We start from the raw sequence: 6,000 nt of genomic DNA on the forward strand, positions 1-6,000 counted from the left end.
GGTAGAGCGGGTGAAATTCGACCCAAGGTAGGGGAAGGCCTCAAGTGAATGTTGCCGGCATGGTGGACAGGGGAATTCAGTAGGGGCTCATCATGCACGTGAGAGGGTTCCCCGATCTCATAAGTAGAAGGGGAAATTCCCTTAGTGCCAAGTATACCCTGTGGTCCATGCGACAGGTTCCTGATGTGGAGGGCGTCTAGACTCATGTCTAGAGTCATTGGTCTTCTCTTGGGATGAAGCGGTCACTAACTGAGCAACAAGAGCAGTGAGCTGTTCCAAGGTCTATTGGGTCTTTGAGTTTGAGATGGCCATGTGCTCGATCGCTTCATCAAACTTAGACATCATGTGGTGGTGGTTGGTGACCATATCATTGTGGCGTTCCATATGATGGAGCTCATGTTGGCATAGGGTATGATTAAGAAGGGTATACGGGTCCGTTTCAGGCATGTCCTCCTGTATATCACCATGGTAATCTTGCATTGAGCTTGGTTCCTCATTCATGGAGGTCCGGGAGTCTCTAATCTCCCTCTGGAGTTCCTCTTGGGCCTTGCTTTTGCCTTTCTGGCTAGCCATCTGGATGCAGTCCACATGACCTGCTGTTAGTAAAAAAGGCGTAAATCTTAGTAGGAAACTCCGATTGCTGAGGTTTTGGGCTCAAGTCGGAGGGGACGATGGCCTCTTTGAGATGAGCTATTAACCTTTATAAAGAAAATGATCAGAATTTTCTGTAGGGGTTTTACAGTGGCTGTCCTGGAGCGGTCTGCAACCTCTCCATAGTGACCCTAGTGCACAAAAATGGGCATAACTTTCACACCGTAACTCCGATTGGGGAGATTTTTGATTCAAACAGGAGGGGATGAAGCTCTCTTTGAGATGAGCTATAGGGTTTACCCCCAGATTTAGGATAGAATTTTTCTGCAATTGGATCTTTGTGACAGTTCTACAGGACTGTGACCAAAAACACTATCTATCCCTTAGTGCAAATGTCTGACATGGATAGAGCATAGATCAAGGGGCCCGATCTGACATCTCAATAGCATCTTCAGCATACTGAACATAATCCTGATCATCATTGCATACCCATCAACTCTACCATTCATGCATAAGTACATTCACTGCCATACATCTCCATGGACTGCATGTACCTCAAGTGGCATATATGGGTGCCATTATCATTGTGGGGTATTCAAGAGGGATCATTGGGGTAGGCAAGTGTGGCTTATGGAAGTACCTACATCTGCAAACAAGTATTGGGCTCTAGATCACCGAGAGGTGGGCAAAGTTTCCCCCTCGGTCGGGTTGTGCACCCCTTCAGGGTCTTAAGTGGTAAGGGAGGGTCACCTCTCTTTTGTCTTGCCACCTCGCCTAGCATCGGCCTTTTTCCTCAGCCGGAGTATACATGGCAGACATTTTTAATTAGCAATCAGCATGAGATGCATTGGAAAGAAGACATTGGGCCTTTTCATGAGATGCAAAAAATGATGAGGGTTGGGGTAGGGGTTACCTTGGCAGTTCAGTGACTCACTGGCTGCTACTTACCCAATTTACAATGGCTAATATTCTTCCAAGATCATAAGACAAAGTAGGGGTTAATGTGAGCCATTACAATGAAATCCCGGGAAGAGGTATGATGCTTGTGTATACAATCTTGAATCTCTCCAACAATGGATTAAGCTCAACAAGTGGCTAAATTGAGAGATTAAGATCAGAGTGGCATACCTCTTTAATGCTTGTGATGACCGTTGAAGCCCGAATCATCATGATGCCGCTTGATCCATTGATGAAGTCCGGTTGTAGGTTGGGCATCCGTGGAAGAGTGCTTCAGCCTTCGAGTGCTCTTGTTGATGAAGAAGGCTCCCAAGCTTATCCTCGAGCTTGAGCTTCAAGGACGGGAAGCTTCAAGTGAAGCTTTCATGACTACCCGCAAAGCTCCTATGGATGTTGAGCTCAATGGCTTCATCGAGGCAAGAGGAATCCTTCACGGGCTGAAGGGGTTGTGGGGTTGAGCTCTCCAGGTCAGAGGAAGCTTCAGTTAGGAGAATCCATGGTTGCCCCAAACTATTTAAAACAGTCCTAGCTGCTATCCACCATGGAAGATGATTCCCGGGTTAAAATGCCAAGGGGAAGAGGAAGGGGTATGATGGATTAGTGCCCAGGAGTGCTGGGGAGGTGGAGAAGCAGGAGGAGAAGGTGGGCAGGGGTGCTGGGGGAGGCAGGCAGCTTATCACAAAATGCACCGCATTTTGTGGGCTACTGCCTGCTATCCCTAATGGGCTGAAGGTAGGCACTAGGATGCTTGCCAGGTAGGAAATGGCCCTAGAGAGCTTGTGGGAGGGCTGAATGTTGAGGTTGAGGCCTGCGTGCAGCGAAGAAGGGATTTGGGGCCAATCCATCATGGGAGCTTGAAGGAACAGCTTGATGGGGAAGAGAGAGAAGTTTGGAATAAAAAGTAACTGTGGTTTTTTCCTTCTCTAAACTGTTGAACCCCCAACTTGCCCTAGGACTCTTAAAATTTGCATGAAAAGAAGTGACGACCTATTACTTTAACCGTTTTACCTCCAGATATGTTTGAGTCTCATGCCATAGCTCCTGCTTGCTCCAAAAAGCTGGAGTTAACTGCAGTCCTTCTTGCTGTACTTGTACCTGTAAGTTGAGTAACTAGGGTTTTTGGGATTTGAAAAGGAAGAAAGGGGAAAGAGGAAAAGGACCAAAGCCTGAAGCTTTGATACCACTTGTAATGAAAGAAGCTGAGGGGAGAGAGAAAGAGAGTTGAGGAGAGAGAAAGAGAACAAAAAGAAGAAGGAAGAAAACTAGAAGAGGAGAGAGAAAGAGAGAAAAGAGGAGAGAAAGGAGAAGGAAGCCATGGAAGTTGGAGATGAAGGTGAAGAGTGTGATCTTGATAATAACTGGTTGCCCTAATCTAGGGCTCTTACACCTTGAATAACCTGGTCAGTGTGACAGGTGTCTAAACCCTAGTCAGTGTGTATCCCGCTTGTTACAGAAAGAGACGTGAAATTGACTCAGGATGGATAGGTAGGTGAGGCATGCTTCCTAAGTATATCCTTCCCTTCATGTTCCTTGAGTAAACGTGGGGGGAATCATTCAAAAGGGTTAGGGTATTAGGGATGGAGCTGGCTGATCAAGGTCACTAGATGTACCCAATTTGAGGACCCTAAGTGGGTGCAATGATCTTGTGTGCTTTTTCTTTCTTTTTTCCTATTTTTCTTTCTCCTCCTTCTCTTCTCTTTATTTTTGGGAATTACAAAGCAATGCCATAGAATGAGGCTTTTAGCCTTACAGAAGGGATTTAAAATTTTTGGGTTTAAAAGGCTGAGAAGGACTACACCTTGAGTGAATAGAGTTGCTCAAGCTTTAAGCCTCAATTATGGAGAACCCCTTGTTGATGAAGAGCTAAAGTACAATGATGATTGCAATTGTTGGGTAGTCATTGCACTTCATGTCAAAATAGAAGAGATCTTGAAGTAGTAGGTAAAGTGAGTTTATTAAGAATCCTATATTCAACTTTCTAGTGTTCATGAGCTCTTCCACAGCTTGTTGACTTGTTGCTTTGTTGTTGTCAATTCATCACCTATTTGTCTACATTCACTTGATAAAATTGAGAGCATATGCAGTCAAGTTCAACAAATATTTTAATTTAAAAATTTTGAGAATTGTTGCTAATGTCACTTGCCAATTCATCTTGTTTGCAATTAGTTGCTTCCACTTGCTCCCTCCCCGGACAAAAAATGTTGCAATGCTTTCGAGTGTTGTAGGGATATTGATCTTGTGGTGTGCATGGGTCCTTTATTTTGTTTTTTCACTACAAGGGTATGGGAAAATAGTAACGGCGGTTTGCAATGTAAAATAGCAGTATCTCTATTTGCATTGTAAACAGCATCGCAAACATCATCACAAAATTGATTTGATTTTGCGATGCTATTTGTGATGCAAATAGTGACACCGATCTAATTTAAAAAAAGTGTCAAAACCCGACCGTGGCATTTGCTGCAAATATTTTTAAGAGAGCGAAAGAGAGAGTGAGAGAGATCGTTGTCTTGAGAGGGAGAGGGAGAGGAAGAGGGAAAGAGAGAGAATGAGAGCTTCTCATTGCCATTGCTGCCATACGCGAAGAAGAGGGAGAAGTGCACAAGGGAGAAAGAAAGGACATCGCGAAGAGGGGGCAAATGATCCATCCTCGAGCCTTTGTGGTAGGTACATTGCCTCTTCTTGCTTTGTTCTTATGTTTTTTTCTTTTCTTTTGTTTGTTTTTCTTTGTAATGAGATGCATTGAGAGAGAGAGAAAGAGAGGAAAGGAGAGAGGGAAAAGAAGAAACGAAGAGGAAGAGAGATCAAGAGAGAGAAAAAGAGGAAAGATAACAAAGAAAGAGAGAAAGAGAGAGAGAAAGGGAGAGAGAGAAGAGAATGAGTGAGAGAAACAATGAGGGGGGAGAGAAACAAAGAGAGAGGCAATAAAAAAAGAGAAAGAGAGAAAAAAAGACAGGGCGAGAGAAAAAGAAACGGAGAGTGAAGGAAGAGGTGGATAAAAGGGTGAGGCAAAGAGAGCAAGGAGAGTGAAAAAAAGAGAGAGAGCTAGAAAGAGAGGGGGAGAAAAAGGGACGGAAAGATGGAGAAAAAGAGAGATAGAGAGAACAAAAAATAAAGAACAAGAGAGGAGAGAGAAAAACGAAGACAATGAGAGAATTAGAGACAACAGAATGATAGAAAAATAAAGGGAGAGGGGGAAGAGAGACACAAAGGGGAGTGGGGAGAGAAGGTCTTTCAATGTCTTATTTTATGAGTTTTTTACAAAAACCTATTGTTTGCCATAATGTAGAGACCAAGTGGAGAACGATGATGGTCCTAATGTCCAAGATTGCGAGGTGTATCTTAATCAGTGTGTCCCATGTCCTTGCTCTCAATGCAAGCTGGCAATTAGGTGATGCCTCATCCCAAGGAATGCACCTATTGTGGGCAATTAAAAGAGTTCGTGGGTGTGTGATAGATGGAGTGCCTGAGCTAATACACCAATTGGAGGGCACGACTCAGTCTACACCCTTGATACCAGAGGAGACAGTCGACCTTTCAGACCTTCCTCCAATCTTGGAGCCTAAGATGGAGGAAATGATCGATGCATTGATGCCCATGGATGCCGAGTCATTTGATCCACTGAGAGAGGAAGCATCCATACCATTCAATGTACAATGGTTTCAAAGTGGTATTGGAAGGAGTTGGGGCAACTGTTCTGCAAGGTCCATCTAGATTTCTGGAAATAGATTCCAAGAAAAGATGGATGGATTTGCACGACATGTTTGTCCTGTCGACCCATTGTGAACAGGTGCATGATGATTTTTTTAAATAAAATTTCACGATACAAGACAACCACAAATATTGATTCACTCTTATATGTGATATTGAACAAGTAATCTTCTATCCAAATCCTTGACAACCTCGATAGTGGTATGTTTTGCCGTCAGCTCCTTGGAGTGCAAGAGTGCATGATGAAAGCAATGTTCCCAGCATAGACAAGGAGAGTATGCAGGTGGAGGAGTCGATATTGTGGAGGGTGGAGGCCGAAGAGGGCTTGAAGCATGTAGAGGAGGCAGACACATGGGTAACATAGATGACGAGACAAGAGGCCAGGAATTGTCTAAGAATGAAGTGGACTCCTTCTGTGATGACCTATCTATAGACCTTCCAATGTATGTGGAGTCGTGCCAGGAGATTGACATGGGGCCATAGGCTAGGTCATATTTGCATCTGCCTACTCAATTCATTGATGCTTCACTTTTAAGGGTACTTTAAAATATGCATTTTAATTGCATAATTTTTTCCAGAGTTATATTATCGTGATTTGCCTAAATCTATATATTGATTATACTAACATCATTTTCTATATGTGCAAGTTACCTTTGACTATACTTGGAGAGCAGGATGAGTCGAGGGATAAGCGATGAGGAGTTGCAGGAGATATTCACACATATGTGTCTGAATTAGATGGTT

This window comes from Lygodium microphyllum, chromosome 14, assembly GCF_053477565.2.
Source record: "Lygodium microphyllum isolate KBCC chromosome 14, Lygodium_microphyllum_v1.1.10, whole genome shotgun sequence".
Taxonomy (NCBI): domain Eukaryota; kingdom Viridiplantae; phylum Streptophyta; class Polypodiopsida; order Schizaeales; family Lygodiaceae; genus Lygodium; species Lygodium microphyllum.